Source organism: Danio rerio, chromosome 14 (genome assembly GCF_049306965.1).
Source record: "Danio rerio strain Tuebingen ecotype United States chromosome 14, GRCz12tu, whole genome shotgun sequence".
In the NCBI taxonomy this organism is placed as follows: Eukaryota; Metazoa; Chordata; class Actinopteri; order Cypriniformes; family Danionidae; genus Danio; species Danio rerio.
Genome location: NC_133189.1, coordinates 10,850,980 through 10,870,724, shown reverse-complemented (window position 1 = coordinate 10,870,724; position 19,745 = coordinate 10,850,980). Strand labels below are relative to the sequence as shown.

Below are 19,745 nucleotides of genomic sequence, written 5' to 3'. Positions count from 1 at the left end.
TTTATAAATGATTCTAATATGTGACATTTTTCACCACAGGGAGGCGCTAACCGTGACATTAACGTTCATGAAGCGCGATTATTTCAGCACGCATTTATAAAGAGTAAAATATTTAATATTTTAAATGTTTGTATGTTCATAATACTTACGCGAAGCTTATTCTAAATTAAAACTTTTCTCTCTCTCTCTCTCGAATACATGTACTGAGTCTGACGAGCTCAGTCAGTGCTGAAGAACAGCGCCAGTCTCAGAGCTCAACATTCCACACAAGGTTGTTTGAACGAATCGGCTCATTTGGACAGTTTGTTTTAATGAACCGATACACTGAATTGTTCAGTGACTCAAAATAGTTCAGGAAGTAATTGTACTTGTCATTTTGCAGTGAATGTTCTGATAAAACAGAGCTGCTTATCACTTTTCGATTAAGACATTGTCTTGTAGAATTCAGAGTGTTATATTCAGTTTGACTCAGAGTCGAGTGATTCACAAATGCTGCGCGAATCGGTTCGACCAAATCACAAAAAAAAAAAAAAACAGACAAGCTGTTCAAAAGATGATTCGTTTGCGAATTGGACAACAATACTGTATACTGCATCCCTATTAGGAGAAATATGGTACTGTGGCGAGCTGAGCAAAGCCGTGTAACCGCTTCTGTGATAAGACTGAACTCCCCATCCATCAGCTTCTTCCTGAATTACGCTTGAGGATCCTCAGGACCGAATTCACTCTGAAGAGATAACACACAAGAGGAAGGGGCAGATATCCTCCAGGTGCTTGCGACAAAAAAGTCTATAGGATGGAAGTTCTAAGTGGATGTCCAAACTAACAGTTCGAGCTGATGATAGATATGACGATCAGCAGAAACAACTTTGGCGACTTCTAACAACCGTTATATGACTGACACTACGTCTGTATTTACTGCTCAGTTCAGTTTATCTCGTGCTTTTTCCCTCCACTGCGGGCTCTGCTAGTATTAAACCACATCTTCATAAAGTACATCTGATTTAAACTTGTGGAAATACATCGTAGAGAATCCGTTCATCTGCCGTGCGAAGGTGACTGCACTTGAGCATCATTCAGTAAGTTGACTATGAATTAATGGATTGACGGATTGTGTCGTGTTGTTGTTTATAGGAAATTTCTATTTTTATTCTATTTTTTTATCTTTATTTTTTTAACTCTAATATTGTCGTTTGTGTTATTTAGCTAGTACTATTTAGGAACTACACTGGCAGCGTCTGTTCTGTTAATTAATTATGAATATGCCTTGACTTTATGAAACTACAACATGAAATACTTAAAACTGATGAGGGATGGTTGACGACTATTACAAAAGTCACTATGGTAACCATTAAAAGATGGTACTTGTGTGGGTACTGGTGCAATTTAAAGAAAAAGAAAAATGTGCAATCTGTGATTTTACCTAGCTTTAACTCAGTACAGATTGATTCAACCACTTTAATTTGACAGTATTTTGCAGTATTATAATAAAAACAAAATGAACTATAATTGTTGAGGAAGCTTAAATATGAAATCATTATGATTTGACAGCACAAGCAATAGACTTATCATATAGGGGCATGGTTGCTATGGTAAAAGTAAAATCTAACTCGGATGGGTTTATATAGCCTCAGAATTGAAGTTGATCACATACAAGCCAGAATTATTAGCCCTCCTTTGAATTTTTTAAAAACATTTTTAAAACATATATTTCCCAAACAACATTTAACAGAACAAGGACATTTTCACAGTATGTCTGATAATATTTTTTTCTTCTGGAGAAAGTCTTATTTTTTATTTTGGCTAGAATAAAAGCAGTTTTTATTTTTTTTAAAAAACATTTTAAGGTCAAAATTATTAGCCCCTTTAAGCTATATTTGTTCCGATAGCCTACAGAACAAACCATTGATTTACAATAACTTGCCTAATTACAGAGCCTGCCTAGTTAACCTAATTAACCTAGTTAAGCCTTTAAATGTCACTTTAAGCTGTATAGAAGTGTCTTGAAAAATATCTAGTAAAATATTATTTACTGTCATCATGGCAAAGATAAAATACATCAGTTATTAGAAATGAGTTATTAAAACTATTATGATTAGAAATATGTTGAAAAAAAGCTTCTCTCTGTTAAACAGTAATTGGGGTAAAAAATAAACAGGGGGGCTAATAATTCTGACTTCAAGTATATAAAAAAATGCATAGATTGCACACTTAGTGTCACTTTACTTAGAATACAATCATTAGTGATTGATTGATTCACTGGCAACAAGTGTTCTTCGGCAACAGCCATAATCTCTGATTATATTTGTCCTTAATTTAGTGTATTGTGTTTTTTTATTCTTTCATGCAGCAGCCTAGTTAGTTTCTACACTTGTGAACAATACAGATATCCTACAAAAACAACAGTATGAGTGGTTAGTGGATGATTTTAAAGATTTTAATTATGCTGATATATCCTAATACAAAAATAAAATGAGATATTTTCTTAAATCTAATTTTCGTGATGGTATTTTTCACCAACACACTGCAGTATGCATCTTACTCTACCTTTATTTCATACAGATTTTAATACTTTCTCTCAGACCTTCACATTTCTTAAAGCATCTCACTGGCAGACTGGCCATTTGATGCCTATTGTATTTCTGTTTCTTTAAAATTCATGAACATAAATTTTCAAAAGGTCTTGAAGTTTTGACTGTGCGATTTTGGTGCTTGATGTGTAACAAAGAAATCTGACTCCACCGGTAAGCTTATTCCATTGTTTTTCCCTGCATAATTTGGGGTTTTAATTTGCACTGATGGAATATTGCATGAAGACTTATTTTAGGGCAGTACTAATGGCTTGTTCTCTAATGTACACTGGTTTTTCTTCAGGTGCTAAAGTGTGATTGATTAGTGAAGAGAAGCTATTGTAGCCGAAAGTAGCTACTTCGGCTTTACTTTAATTACAGTCGTGTTTACTGACAATTAATCACATTAAGTTAAGCCTTTTCCCCTCTGATATTTGCTGCATATTTTCAGTACAATTATTAAGAAATAAATTATGCATGTTGGGGGAAAGGAGTAGATGTGTACTGTTGGGAGATCTCCAGGACCATGCTTGTCTAAATGAATGTCCTGTGTTAAGATGTGTGGTAATTCCTTGTATGTAATATGGTTACTGTACTTGCTAAACTGCCTCTTTAATTAATGTCAAAGTAACAGATGGGTAATACACTTCAACCTGACATGGTTTTAATCAACAATTCAGAGCATTACAAATGCAGTCGCAATCCCTCACAGCTGTAATTTGGACAAGAATGATCCCTAAAGTCTTATTTACTGAGATAATAGAGTTTAATTGAGTTTATCTGCTGTGACTTTGTTTTTTGCTCCACAATTGCTACATTGTAGCTGAAGTAGTGCATATTTACATATATGAATAACCATTTAAAGCATATTTCATGTTTTATAAAATGTAAAAAATAGCACACGATTGACTGAAATTCTAGAATATTCAGCAAGTGGAGTAGATAGGATCTAGACAAGAACAATGCATGTTTGAATGGTTGTCAATGAATGAGATGCAACATTTTATTTTAAATATAACCTCTTCAATAAGTTTTTTTTTTCTTTTATAATATAGGGCTGCACAATATATTGTTTCAGCATTAATATCGCAAAGTGCAGTCACAATAGGTACAGGTACATCATAGGATGTGCAATGTTGTGTCTGGATTATAATTGATCATTTGCATGTGTTTTTTGAGGCATGAAGCATTAAAAGGGTTCAGGCATTAACAATTGTACCATTTGTAACTTTGAAATTAATATATTAATAATGATAAATCATTTAGAATTTTTTTTTTATTGAATGAACACTATGCAGTATTATTTTGCATTTGATTATTTAATTACTGTATACCTGAATACTATTAGACTGCTTGGAAAACAAAACTGTTTATTGAGCTGATCTTTTTATTTATTGTATTTATCAATGCTTGTAGATTGTTTATTATTATTGTTTGAATTCCTCCGAAATACTTATTTAAGTCATCTAGTGAGATTGTATTTATATACAGTTGAAGTCAGAATTATTAGATTCCCCCCCCTGCCCCCCAGGATCATTAGCCCCCCTGTTTATTTTTATCTCCAATTTCTGTTTAATGAAATGAAGATTTATTCAACACATTTCTTAACATTTTAGTAACTCATTTCTAATAACTGATTTATTTTATCTTTGGCAGGTAGGTAAACTGGGCAGATTAGGGTAATTAGGCAAGTTATTGTATAATGATGTTTTGTTTTGTAGATAATCTGAAAAAAAAAAAGCTTAAAGGGACTTATAATTTTGACCTTAAAATGGATAAAAAAATAATAATAATAAACTACTTTTATTCTAGCCGAAATAATACAAATAAGACTTTCTCCAGAAGAAAAAATATAACAGAAATACTGTGAAAATGTCCTTGCTCTGTGATACATAATTTTGGAAATATTAAAAAAAAAAATGCAAAGGGGGGCTAATAATTTTGACTTCAACTGTATATCGCAGAATAAAAAAAAAACACATTGCAATGTTCGATTTTTCTAATATTGTGCTGCTCAACTATAATAAGATTTTACAAAGAAATAAACAAGAATAAACCTGACAACAAAGCGCTTGAATGAGACAAGCTTGTAATCACTGCCTGTGCTTCATAAAGTAGGAAGTTCCTTTTTGTAAGGTGCAGCATGAAAGGAATAGTTCACCCCTGAGTTAACATTTTGCCATCATTTAATCATCCTTAAATAAATGTTTTTCTAATAAAAAACACAGATTTCATCAGGATGGCTGTATGGTGCTCATTGAATATATAATCTCTTCAATAAGTGTTTTTATTCTATAATATGAGCTGCACAATATATTGTTTCAGCATTGTTATTGCAATGTGAACATTCGCAATAGTTGCATCATAGCATATGCAATGTTAAGTCTGTTTTTAAGACATGAGGATTTTAAAAGCGTTCAGGCATAAACAATTGTACGGTTTATAACTTTAAAAAATAAATAACAATAAATCTTATACAGCTTTTTTAATAGAAGGAAGTCTATGCAGTATTATTTTGTATTTGATTCTTTACTTACTGTACATACCTAAATACTGTTAGATTCTTTGGAAAACAAAACGTTTTTTATTTAGTTTATACATTTATTTTTATTGCATTTATCAACGGTTGTAAATTGTTTATTATACAAATGCACTCCTCTACAAAATCATCCCAAATGAATGCAAAATTTAGAATTCCTCACAAATACTTATTGAAGTCATCTAGTGAGATTGTAGTCATATTGCAATATACATCGCAGAATAAAAAACATTGCTATGTTCGATTTTTCCAGTATCGTGCAGCCCTACTATAATAATATTTATAATAATAATATAATAATATAGCAATGACATAAGAAATAAGCAAGAATAAACCAGACAACAAAGCGCTTGAATGAGACAAACTTGTAATCACTGCTTGAGCTTCATAAGTGGGAAGTTCCTTGTTGTAAGGTGCAGCATTAAAGGAATGTAGTTCACCCCTGATTTAACATTTTGCCATCAATTAATCATCCTCAAATAAATGTTTTTAATATGAAAAACACAGATCTTATCAGAATGGCTGTGATTTTAGTTGTGATTTGCTTTTAAATAAATAAATAAATAAATAAATAAATAAATAAATAAATAAATAAATAAATAAATAAATAAATAAATAAATAAATAAATAAATAAATAAATAAATAAATAAACAAATAAATAAATAAATAAATAAATAAACAAACAAACAAATAAACAAACAAACAAATAAACAAATAAATAAATAAATAAATAAATAAATAAATAAATAAATAAATAAATAAATAAATGTGTCTGTTCCCTAGACAAAACTCAGAGGAGTGAGAAAATAATACAAGGGACAATGGGTTGAAATAACAAGAGTGTAAGTAAAGGATGACAGAATGTTCTTTTCTGGGGGGTGAACTGATCCTCTTTGGGAATAAAAAGGCTTTGTAGAAGCACACTGAGTTTTGCTGGAACATTGCCAAAAACCGAATGAAAGTATGGTGGTGAAATAGCCTTTTTGTCGATGTACAAATTGCCTAAAAAGGTGAGGATGAGTGAAATTAACCCTGTAAGATTGCAGGAGAGCATCTTCATGCGTTTGCATGCAACAGTGCCATGAAACTATGGCTAAATGAAAACAGATGACAGTGCCAATCCCCATGTGGGTGCTGCCGTGCCTCTGCCACTACCATTTATCACCGTCAACTCCCTTGGCCTCTTAGAGGAAAAAAAGTGCACTCATGTTTGCCATGGAAGAAATTCTAATCTGCAGCCTTCAATGGAGCTCTTTGTAGCTCGCAGCCAGGATGAAAAACCAAGTGGAAATGAGTTTCTACAAGCCGAATTTTATTATTGTGTAAATTGATGACAATTCGAACGAATGAAGGTGTCATTAAAAAGACACTTTTTTAGATAGGAGGCTTACACCGGAGGTGTAGAACTCATTGCGGATTGCGGAAAGATAAATCGGCAGGTGCTTATTACCATAGTGTATTTCCAAATGTTCTTGAGCCCTGCACTCCCCTGGAAATAAAGCGAAATAGCTGTAACCAGAAGTTAAATAGATTTATTTGAAAGGATTTTTGCGAGCGGACGTTTATAATTAAATTTCACAAACGTGTAAATCCAGTCTTGATGGATGCTTATCCGACCAGTGTCTGACAACAATCAAATAGACTAAAAAAAAAGACAGGGCTACTTAGCATTTAAATGGCCTGTGCAGTGTTAGGAGCACCCAGTGAGAGGCGAACAAATATTTAGAGGAAGGCCTTTTTAATGAATGTGTGAGACTATGAACTGATAAAGAAGGTCAGGCGGCAAAGCAAAGTGTCAGGCGTAAAGTGATGTCGTATATAATTGAAAAATGTTCTTGAAAAGATTATATTCACATCCTGTTAAATCAGACTTCCATAAATGATAGCTTATGGTGCAATATTTTTAGTCTCTTTAAGCTAAAATACTACAAACTCTCTAGCTTTGCTACACTTTTGAATACAATCATACAAAAGGTAAATAAAGCAGTTGGTCAATAAATCTGTAAATAAATTGATGTCACTGGGGTATAACCCATCAGAAATCAGGCCCGGATTGGCTAATCGGGAGGACCGGGAGAATTCCCGGTGGGCCGGTCCGTTTTTTGGCCGCGAGGGCCGGTGTCCCTAGCTCCAGAATCTGTTGCTCTCAGCAATCACACTTTTTAAATTGATTTATTTACTTGACCACAGCCTTTTTATTCTCTATTCTCTATTGATCTATTTTAATGATGATAAAACTCAGTTGTGTCATCATTCATAAAACAGTTGTTGTGGTCGAGCGGATAGCACGTTAGGTTAAGACGCCGCGGACCCGGGTTCGATCCTCTTTAGAGTAATTTAGTGTTTTCATTTTTATTGATAAGACTGATAAGATTGATAAGCAGCTGTTTTCTCAAAAAAAAAAAAAAAAAAAGACGTGATAGTGTCATTAGAAACTGATTTGGAAATATTTATTTATTTACTTATTTTAATATAGTCAGTCGTGAACTGAGGTGGGCCGGTCTGAGGCTTGAAACTCCAGAGCTGAAAAGGTGTCCCACTCCGGCCCTGTCAGAAATGACACTATTTTATTTTCTAGGTACTAACTAAAGCACATTTTTGGGTGCTATTATGAATGCTGAGGGTATCAATTTGTACGGGGGGATGGGGGGTGTTAGGGGGGCAGGATGGGACTTGAAGGGGTTTCCATAACTCAAGTCACCCCCCTCCCCCCTTTCTTCATCAGACCAGCTAAAGCTATCAAAATGAATTATATTTTAGCCTGCCCTAGAGAGTATTAAGTGCCCCTTTAACAAAAAACAAAAGAAATATTCCTGAAGCCGCCACTGGATGTCGTGAACCAATCCGGCACAATTTTTAGTTCAATTAAATTTAAATACACATTTTAAGGTCTGTCCATATTTCAACCAATGTTGGTCTTGTAGTCATTTTTGAAAGTGTATTTTATTTAGTTTAAACATCAGTTTTTGGTGTTTTGCTTTGTTATTTTGTTTTTCTATTTTAATGTGAGAGGGATGCGGTGGTGCAGTAGATAGTGCTGTCACCTCACAGCAAGAAGGTCGCTGGTTCCTCGGCTGGGTCAGTTGGCATTTTTGTGTGGAGTTTGCATGTTCTACCCAAGTTTGCGTGGGTTCCTCTGAGTGCTCCGGTTTCCCCCTCAAGTCCAAAGACATGCGGTACATGTGAATTGGACAAGCTAAAACTGTCTGTAGTGTATGTGTGTGAATGAGAGTGTGTGGGTGTTTCCCAGTGATGGGTTGTGGCTGGAACGGCATCTGCTGCGTAAAACATTTGCTGGATATGGGGTCGACAATGTAAAAAATAAATTGAAAGGCTGATGGCTCATTGTCTCGTGATCCCCGAAGGGGTCCTAACCCCCACTTTGGTAACCACTGGTTTAGAATGGATGGGCATTTCTAAAAGATGAAAAATGAGAACACTTTACAAAAAAAACTAAATGAAAGAAATAAACAACAACAGTAAATCTATGATAAAACCCAAGCCTATAATCAGTGACAAAAAAGAAACCCAACTTTCACTTGGCATCTAAAATAACTTTCAGCCTGGGGCATGTTTACATATTTATAAATGACAAATCTTTTAAAGCCATTTTTAAAACTGTTTTTCCTTTTATTAAATTTTTTATTTTGCAAAAAGAAACACAAATTACATGTTACATATATAAAAAAAAACAGATTTGTGTGTGTGTGTGTGTGTAGGTGGGTGTGTGTAATATGATTTCATTTTAAAGCTTAAATATATTCAGCAACTTAAAATAACAATACATTACTAGTTAAGTTGAATCAGACAAAATCTGTGTATGGCATGAATGGCACAAAATGTTGCATCTGAAGTGGCAACCTTGTGTAACAACCTATACTGTTGCTATCATTATAAACACTTTTAGAACATTATAACATGCTAACAATTAAATATATTCAAATATATTATATTTAATTTCATATTTGTTCGTTCTTGCTTTTATTCATTCATTAAAACCATTTATTCAAAACCGAAATGCCTGTTTCTTTTAGCAATAATGCAATGGGCTCACTTTACAAACATTAAGCTGATCTGCTGTACACTCACCGGTCACTTTATTAGGTACACCTGTCAAATTGCTCGTTAACGCAAATTTAGCATCACAATGCATTTAGGCTTGTAGACATGGTCAAGACGATCTGCTGCAGTTTGAACCGAGTATCGGGATAGGGAAGAAGGGTGATTTAAGAGACTATGAACGTGGCTTGGTTGTTGGTGCCAGACGGGCTGGTCTGAGTATTTCAGAAACTGCTGATCTACTGGGATTTTCACGCACAACAATTTTACAGAGAATGGTTAGAAAAAGAGAAAACACCCAGTGAGCGGCAGTTCTGTGGGCGCAAATGCCTTGTTGATGCCATAGGTCAGAGGAGAATGGCCAGATAGTAATTCAAATTACCACAAATTGAGGTATGTAGAAGAGCATCTCTGAACACACAACACTTCGGACCTTGAGGCGGATGAACTACATCAGCAGAACACCACACCAGGTGCCACTTCTGTCAGCTAAGAACAGGAAACTGAGCCTACAGTTACAATCTCGATTTCTGCTGCAACATTCAGATGGTATTATCAGAATTTGGCGTCAACAACATGAAAGCATGGAACCATCCTGCTTTGTATCAACAGTTCAGGCTGGTGGTGGCGGTGTAATAGTGTGGGGGATATATTCTTGGCACACTTTGGGCCCATTAGTACCAATTGACCATCTTGTCAATGCCACAGTTTACCTGAGTATTGTGAACACAAGTTTATGACCACAGTGTACCCATCTTTTGATGGCTACTTCCAGCAGGATAACGCACCATGTCATAAAGTGCGAATCATCTCAGACTGGTTTCTTGAACATGACAATGAGTTCAGGGGTGATGCAATGGCGCTATCGCCTCACAGCAAGAAAGTCACTGGGGCACTGGTTCGAACCTCGGCTCAGTTGGCGTTTCTGTGTGGAGTTTGCATGTTCGCATGGGTTTCCTCCAGGTGCTTCGGTTTCCCCCACAGTCCAAAGACATGCTGTACAGGTAAATTGGGTAGGCTAAATTGTCCGTATTGTATGAGCGTGTGTGTGTGGATGTTTCCCAGAGATGGGTTGCGGCTGGAAGGGCATTCGCTGTGTAAAAACGTGCTGGATAAGTTGGCGGTTCATTCCGCTGTGGCGACCCAATGAAAGAATGAATGACAGTTAGTTCACTGTCCTCATATGGCCTCCACAGTCACCAGATCTCAATCCAATAGAGCACATTTGGGATGCGGTGGAATGGGAGATTTAAATCATGGATGTACAGCCTGCAAATCTGCAACAACAGCGTAATGCTACTGTATCATGTCAATATGGACCAGAATCTCTTAGAAGTATTTCAAGTACCTGTTTGAATGCCACAAAGGATTTTGGCAGTTCTAAAGGCAAAAAGGGGTCCAACCCAGTCCTAGTAAGGTATATCTAATAAAGTGTGATTGTATATCGAAGCAGAAACATTAAATATTGATAATATTGTGTCTAAAATGATGTCACACAAAAGAAAAGAAAGAAATCTACTAAATAAAAGTTGTCACTTGGGCAATACATTTTAAAACATGCACTGTGGTACTTTCTAGGTACTGATAAGCTCACTTTGGGGAATAATATGTAACTTTAAGGTATCAACATGGACCATTTACAGTAGGTACAATATTGTACCCAAGGTAGCACCCCTAGTGACAGCCTTTATGCCTTTATTTTCAAAACAGCAGCAGCATTGGAACTAAAAAATGCCCGTAGACTTTCTGACACAGAGCAGCAAACAGAACCTGCTCTGCAGCACACTACAAATAAACCACTGTTTATTTATTATATATGTAGGAAAATGGAAATATTATACAAAAGTGTGATCATAGAAGGAGAACAAATGAGTATCTGGCTCAGTGCTTTGTGTAGACGGGTATTTTAAAACATAAGTGTCTACCTAAAACTAGACAAGTTACCAACTATAATATATATTATTAAAAAAATAGCATGTATACACTACCTGACAAAAGTCTTGTCATCGATCCCAGTTGTAAGAGCAAAAAATTGCTTGATTTCTAGTTGATCATTTAAAAAAGTGCCACAAGGTAGATATTTCTGATGAATCATCTGTTGAACTGCATCCAAATCATCACAAATACTGCAGAAAACCTATTGGAATTTGCATGGACCCAAGATTTTTATAGAAATCAGTCAAGTTTGGTGAAGGAAAAATCATGGTTTGGGGTTACATTCAGTATGGGGGTGTGCAAGAGATCTGCAGATTGGATGGCAACATCAACAGCCTGAGGTAGCAAGACTTTTTTGCTGCCCTTTACATTACAAACCACAGGAGAAGGCAAATTCATCAGCAGGATAGCACTCCTTCTCATACTTCAGCCTCCATATTAAAGTTCCTAAAAGCAAAGATGGTCAATATGCTCCAGGATTGGCCATCCCAGTCAACAGACATTATTGAGCATGTCTGGGGTTAGATGAAGAAGGAGATTTGGAGATAAATCCAAAGCATCTTGATGAACTCTGCGAGTCCTGCAAGAACTTTTTCTTTGCTGTTCCAGAGGAGTTATTTGAGTAATTGCAGGGATGCAGTCGTCCAAGCTCATGGGAGTCATACACAATATTAATTCGTTTTCCACTGCATCATGACTTTATATTCTATACTGGACGTTATTTCTGTTAAGTGACAAGACGTTTGTCTAAACAAAGTCAGACCTTACTGTCCTACTTAAACAATTAAAAATCAAGGCATGATCATATTTTATTTTGGTATGAGAAGCGTAATCTAAAGGCTTTTGCCTTTCATATAAGCCACTGTTGGTACCAAATGATCAACAAGTAGTCAAGTTATTATTTGTTGTACCTAAAACTTGGATAGGTGGCAAGACTTTTGTCAGGTAGTGTATATTGCTTGGTTCATCCTTGTCATGTTAAGCTCTTTTACTCTTATCTTACTTTCTTCAAGTGTTTATATTTGACACTCTTGACACATTATGACATTGACAGGCACTGTTAAATTGTTTTACTGAGCTAGAGTAGGTCAAATAGGTTATTCAGTCTGAGTAAAGTGGACTCCGCAGGCATTTGCCTGGGATGATGGAATTCTAAATAAATGTTACATTTTTTGTATACTTTATGTGTTTACAAAGCACTGGGTCTAGGGTTTCAGAGATCTGAGATTGCCTTCATTGGGGGAAACTCCAGTGCTCCAGATGGCCAGGCCACCCCTGCTCTTCAGAAATTCATTCATTCATATTCTTTTCGGCTTAGTCCCTTTGCCAATCTAGGGTCACCACAGCGGAATGAACCGCCAACTTATCTAGCATATGTTTTATGCAGCGGATGCCCTTTCAGCTGAAACCCATCACTGTGAAACATCCATACACACTCATTATACACTTATCCAAACACACACACTATGGACAATTTAGCGTGTCCAATTCACCTATACCCATACCTGAGGAGGATGTGTCTGTGTCCAGTACTTTACAGAAGCTGGAAAAACTGAAAAGTGTGTGTGTGTGTGTGTGTGTGTGTGTGGGGGTGGGGGGGGGGGGGGAATTGCGGTGTATCTGTGTCTGTGTGTACCATTCTGGAACTTCAGGGCAACCTGAAGGGGCGCCTGGTCTGTCCTAAGCACCGGCTGCCATTTCGAAGAATCTGCGATCTGGGGGTGTTATAGCTTGTTCCAAACACATGAGGACCGGGGAAAGGGGGTGAAATGCCGGGAGTTTTCCGGGAGAAATGATAAAACGGGAGATGTGTATAAAATACTGGAGACTCCCGGGAAAAACGGGAGTGTTGGTACCACATGTTTTTGGACTAGTGGGGGCAACCGAAGCACCCAGAGGAAACCCACGCCAACATTGGGCACACACTCTTCAGCAATCAATAACTTAAAGGGCACCTAGGTTACCCCTTTTTTCATATTTATTATAAGCCTTTTGTGTCCCCAGAATGTGTCTGTAAAGATTTAGCTCAAAACACCCATCAGAGTATTTATTATAGCTGTTTGAAATGTCTGTATTATAGCTGGGAAAAGGTTGTTGCTGTTTTTTTGCACTGGGCCTTTAAGGTGAGTCATCCCCGCCCACCGATCCCACGTGCCTGTCAGCAACATGCCTCAACACGCCCTCGGCTGCCTCAGGAAGCAGATCTCACGTAACGTTTGTGAGAAATACTACAGTAAGAACTTTACCAACAACAATGAGTTCACGCACACACACAGGCACATACATAGCGCAGACAGACAGACACTCTCACACACAAACACACATTGCACAGTGCAGACACACACACGCACATACATAGCGTAGACACACAGACACACTCACACACACACACACATAGCACAGACACGTAGCGCAAAGACCACACTCCTACGTAAAGTTGCGGTAGATCTGAAAACCGCTCCAATTATTCCACCGTTTTTATGTTGTTAAATTTAAAAAAAAAAAAAGCACTGGGTGTGTATATTTCACCCCAACTTGACAGTATATACACTATACTTACACACATGTATGTCCAAACACCTTGAAAAGTAGATTTTTCACCATAGTTGCCCTTTAATATAATAAACGGTCTATTACGGGCAGCTGTGGCTACTATAACTGTTACCTATGCTATTTATTCATACAACAAGAGTGGCACAAAAATTATAAAGGATTGATAAAATGTTTTTTTTTTTTTACTTTTTTATTAATTGATTTCAAATTATAATTAAATTCCTTTTCGTTTTGGAGTTAATTTAGAATTAGTTCATTTAGAGGTTCTTTTGTGAAGACGAGATTGCATTTTAGGCAATGATCATCTAATTCTACTTCAGCATAAGACTTTCACTCTGTACTTTGCTTTTTCTCCTTGATGAACTGTGAAAACATGCTGGTGTTTGCTAGTGTTACTGTAATTTTGTAATATTCATGGACTGTTTATTTGTTCGGGGGGGGGGGGACGGGGGGGGGGGGGGGGGGTGGGCATGGGTTTCCCCTACAGTCCAAAGACATGCGCTAAAGGTGAATTGAATGTTGAGTGTGTGAGTGTTAATGAGTGTGTATGGATGTTTCCCAGTACTGGGTTGCAGCTGGAATGGCATCCACTGTGTAAAACATATGCTGGATAAGTTGGCGGTTCATTCTGCTGTGGCGACCCCTGATTAATAAAACGACTAAGCCGAAGGAAAATGAATGAATGAATGTTTGTTTGTTCATCTTCAAGGAGAAACACGAGACACTGCCTCACTTGTCTGCCTGAAGAAAACAGCCATCCCTGATCCATATGTGCATATGCATTATAGATAAACATAATGTATTCATAAGGCATATGCTAGCACCAAATGGGATTGTCAGCTGAATGCTTTTCCCCATAGACATCCATTGTAAGTGCATAATTGTCAACTCGTTTTGTTATTTATTTAGCTTGCATTTAACTTAAGAGCAATACAATCAGTTTCGATATAAACAAAACTGCAGCTCAGTCGAAACTATTTAATTACATATTGTACATAAATTATTCAATATATGCTCTATTTTTTGCACATCATGCTCACAAACTGTTTTACTTCAAACATGAATAATTAGCATGTCACAACCTTGAAACTGGTAACAGAGTCTCTTGATAATTGTGGACAATTCTCTTGTCCACATTCTTTTTTAGCAAGTACAGCTTCCTCTTTTGGTGAAAATAATCACTTTTCTGTAAAAAGATATTAGCACATATGATGAAAATCATCTTGGTATAGGTATAGTGTGTCCACAGTCATATTGGAGGTATAGAAACACAACGAGAAAACAGTGGCTCATGGTATATCCATTTTCATATAGTGATATCCATATTTTAATATTCTTCTATACCTTAATATACCCAGAATTTCATTATAGGGCACATTCAGGGGTGGAAAGAGTACTGAAAATTCATATTAAAGTAAAAGTACCATTATTTGCCTAAAAATGTAGTGCGAGTAAAAGTATCTGCTGTAAATATTACTCAAAGTATGAGTAAAAAAGTAGACATTTCAAAAGGACTCAAGAGTAGCGAGTAGTAAGTATTACACTGTTAAAATCTGATGCGTTTACGTCTAATTTGTGGATGTGTGTAAATTTAACATTCTATAGTGCATCGAGTTATTGGCCAGCAGGCACAAAACGTCAAAAGACGTTAATATTAGGTTAGATATAGGTCATGATGTCAGGTGACCAAAATTCAATGTCTGGCCAGACTCTGATGACAACGTTATTTTAAGTAAAGTTTATTCATAAACTAATTTCGAGAGGATCATGTGGTTATGATTAAACACGGCTGATTTTGTATTAGCTATGTATGATCCACCAATCAGACGATTCCTAACCCGCTATAAAGGGTTTCTCACAACAGCCATCCATTTGAAGAATCCCCCCTTCCACCCCTACTTCTCCACCTTTCCCTTCATAGGGTGGCACGGTGGCCCAGTGGTTAGCACTATTGCCTCAAAGCAAGAACGTCAACGGTTCTAGTCCTTTAACAGGCCGGCGTTCGTTTCTGTGCGGAGTAGGGCTGCACGATTTGGGAAAACTATCAAATTACGATTATTAAGGTCAAAATTGCGATTTACGGCGAGGCAGTGGTAGGTAGGTAGTGCTATCACCTCACAGCAAGAAGGTCGCTGGTTCGAACCTCGGCTCAGTTGGCGTATCTGTGTGGAGTTTGAATGTTCTCCCTGCCTTCCCGTGGGTTTCCGCCGGGTGCTCCGGTTTCCCCCACAGTCCAAAGACATGCGGTAGAGGTAAATTGGGTAGGCTAAATTGTCCGTAGTGTATGAGTGTGTGTGTGGATGTTTCCCAGAGATGGGTTGTGGCTGGAAGGGCATCTGCTGCGTAAAAGCTAAGTTAAGATAAGTTGGCAGTTCATTCCGCTGTGGCGAGCCTGGATAATAAAGGGACTAAGCCGACAAGAAAATGAATGAATGAAATTGCGATTTACGATTGCGATACGATAAACAAGTGGTATGACTCAACTTGCTTGTTTTCAAGAAAAATGCACACACAGATTACTAATAATGCTGAAATTTTTATTTTTCAACTGAGATACAGTATACAGTGCAATATAGCAACAACTAGAAATGAACAATGTTTTCAAACTAAAATAAAATTGTACAAAATAAATAACAGTAACATCTTTACATTACTGAATTAAATTACATTAAATTAACTTTATAATGAAATAAAAAAATCAAATGTACAGATAAATAAAACAAATACCCATTTTTTATATATATTTTTACATTACTACTCTTGGTTTTTATCACCATGCATTCATCATACTTTTCTCTGTGCTGCTTCTGGTGCTGATATAAATTTGTCGTGTTGCCACGTGATGTAGTAATTTTAGTTTGGCAAATTTTGCACAGTACCTCTTTCTGCTCAGTGTCCGATATCCTAAAGCCAAATTATCGCCAAATAACAGAGTGTCACCGACTCGGTCCCAGTCATTCCCCTCGCTGGCCAGCAGGGGCCACTATCACTGGACTTTTAGCATTACATCATCCACTTAAACTGATAAGCGCACACACTTGAGACTGATCCTACTAACGACCCACGCTCCCTGATATAAGCCTCACTCACACACCAGTTCAGTGCGAAGTCTTGTTCTGCCACAGCTAACATCTCTGAGCGTTATTCCCTTGCCTGATCTCCCGTGTATTATTCTGAACCACGCCGCCTGCCCTTGACCCACGCCTGATATTGAGACTGTGTACCACGCCGCCTGCCACTGATCCATGCCTGTTATATCACTCTGTGTCTGTCAGCCGACAGCCCTTCGACCCTTATTGCATACTGTTGATGTGAGTTCGCACGTTAGTGCGTATTGTATGATTGTGATTGAACTGTGTCTATTCAATATACTGCAAATGGATCCCTCCGTGTCAGGCTCCTCGTTACACAGAGGTAGCATTTTTCTGGGCACAGGTTTAGTGTCGGTCTGTTCTGTATCCATTTTCTCCCGTCTCCATACTGCTCTGTGGAAAGTCACGTGACCACAAGCACATGCGTTACATGAGACTGTTTCATACCGCATGCAAACGCGTGCGTGCTGCTTCTGCTCTCCATTCGTGCAGCTTACGCGCTGCTCACGCACTGCTTTCGCTTGTGGTGTGCAACAGGCGTTAGAATAAATGTCTTGTTACGTCCACAAATGCATTCGTTTATTTAATATAATCGCAAGATTTGCTGTAATGTAATCGCATAGGCTGACATCGCAATTGTGATTGCGATATGATTAATTGTGCAGCACTAGTGCGGAGATTGCATGTTCTGCCTGTACTCGTATTGGTTTTCCGCGGTTTCTCCAGTTTCCTCCCACATTCCAAAAACATGCACTACAAGTAAATTGATGAATCTAAATTTAGCACTACAGTCAATCTCTCATGCAGCATATCTCTTCATAGCATTCATTTTAGTCATCAACTCTTATCAAGTAGGGAGTTGTCGAGATCTACTTGAGCTCAAAGCTCCTGTCTCGGCTTGCAAACGGGGCTCAAGGACCTTTTGGGCTCAGAGCTCTCTCCCGGGACAGCATGCCAAACTTGCTTATAATCAATCATCAGCTAAGAGTGAACTCTTGAATGTCCAATAATGAAATCAAATTACGTTAATATTTAATTGATTTTGCGTTGTGCGGAAAAGTGAACAAAATCCAACGTCGAGCCAACATCTTAAACCAGCGTCATATTGACGTCAAATACTGACATTTATTCATCAGGTATGGCAACCAAAATCCAACGTCTGATAGATGTCATAGTGGTAACATCCACACAACGTGAACCTGTAACATCATTAGATGTTGATATATTTTTTTAGGTTGTTATGTTGGACATTGACGTTGGCCTGATGTTGAGTTCAGACGTCAACCCGATTTTCATTTCCAAACAAAATGCAACGTCCCCACGACATTAGGGTACAACGTCAATCTGATATCATGTTGACGTCTTGTGCCTGCTGGGTGTTTAAGGCAATTTCGGTCATCATACAGTAAACATCGGTCATCTTCTCATCAGTGACATGCATCTGAACAGTCTCTGGGTCAATGCGTGTAAAGATTTTGGACATCCTCTTGGACACTTTTAATGCTTCCAAACAGTTTGCTGCAATTATAAAGCGCCCATGTCTTGAGGTTGCTCATTATGATGCGATTTACCTTCTATATGTGATTTGATTGAACAGGAATCACAGGTCTGATTTTTATAATTCCTGTAGATAAGAAAAAATAACGTGACTGCAGATTGAAGGAAAGTAGTGGAGTAAAAGTACCGATACAGCACTAAAAATGTACTCAAGTGAGAGTTAAAGTACACATTTTTAAAGCTACGTTGTAAATTACAATTCCTGAGAATAACTACTCAATTACAGTAATTTGAGTATTTGTAATTAGTTACTTTTCATCACTGGGCACCTAAGGCATACACAATAATTTCTTATACAGTAAATGTGGTATCACTCTTCCAACAATATTTTATAAAACATGGCATAAAAATAATGCAATGTTTATTTGCTCATTCTAACATTTCGTGGTGGGCTGTTGTGTGATGTTTTAGACATAAGGTGCAGTGAGCTGACGCTGCTTCCGCTTGATTTATTCTTACAAACAAAAAGTCAGTGCATCTTGGTGTCGTTGCACTGAGAGGCCAGTCGACTCTGGCCAGCTCGCCTCCTGTGACGTTATTAGATCTGGCTTAATAGTGCCAGCATGGTTTCCGCTGAACTTCTGCCACCTGAGCTGAGAAATCTCGGTATACCATACTGCCTGAAAGCTATTCAGCTGAGCATGCTTTGAGTATTCTTCAAGAGCAGTGAACCAAGGGTGCTCTTTGCCTAAATACATAAACAATATAGAGAGCTCCTGGAACAAGCTATTAAATATTTATTAGAAAATAGTTTGAATATTATGGTTTTCTGTTGGGCGGCACGGTGGCTCAGTGGTTAGCACTGTCGCCTCAAAGCAAGAAGGTTGCTGGTTCGAGTCCCAGCTGGGCCAGTTGGCATTTCAGTTTGCATGTTCTTCTTGTGTTCACTTTTCTGGATGCTCCGGTTTCCCCCACAGCCCAAAGACACTATACTGTAGGTCAGGGATTCCCAAACTTTTTTATTCCGGGACCCACCTAGGCAAGTACTGTAATTCAATCTCAAGACCCACCATAATATTTTATTTGATATGCAAAAAATGAGGCTCGAAGTGCTTTTTGTGGGATGCTAGCTGTAACTGTGATCATTTTTTTTGCTGAAAAAGATACTCTTCTTTTTTCAGAAGAGAATATGATCAACCTTTGATCAAGCCCCTTGATTATGATCAAGCCCCGTCACATCGCAGTAAATTCCACTGCTAGTGTAGTCATAAGAAACTAAATAGCTTTTTGATCGACTACTACAAGCTGGGAAAACGTCAGATAAATATGCCAATGCAATTAACATTGTTATTGCTGAATAGATCTAATATTTACACATTTGCTTGAGAAAGGAACGATGGGGGTAGTTACATCACTATTACTATTTTCCATAACATCTATGCCCTTTCATAACATTAGCTGACGGTAAAACAGATAGCACTATAGCTATTTATTGATTA

General features: G+C 37.4%; 1 protein-coding gene across 1 annotated transcript in view; it reads left to right on the top strand.

Annotated features, from left to right (window-relative positions):
• Positions 1 to 676: 676 nt before the first annotated feature.
• il1rapl2 (interleukin 1 receptor accessory protein-like 2) overlaps positions 677 to 19,745 on the top strand; it is a 593,182-nt gene continuing 574,113 nt past the window's right edge. The window contains exon 1 of the mRNA XM_068213146.2: positions 677 to 1,079. The gene's annotated coding sequence lies outside the window, so the exon portion shown is untranslated. The remainder of the gene's footprint in view (positions 1,080 to 19,745) is intronic.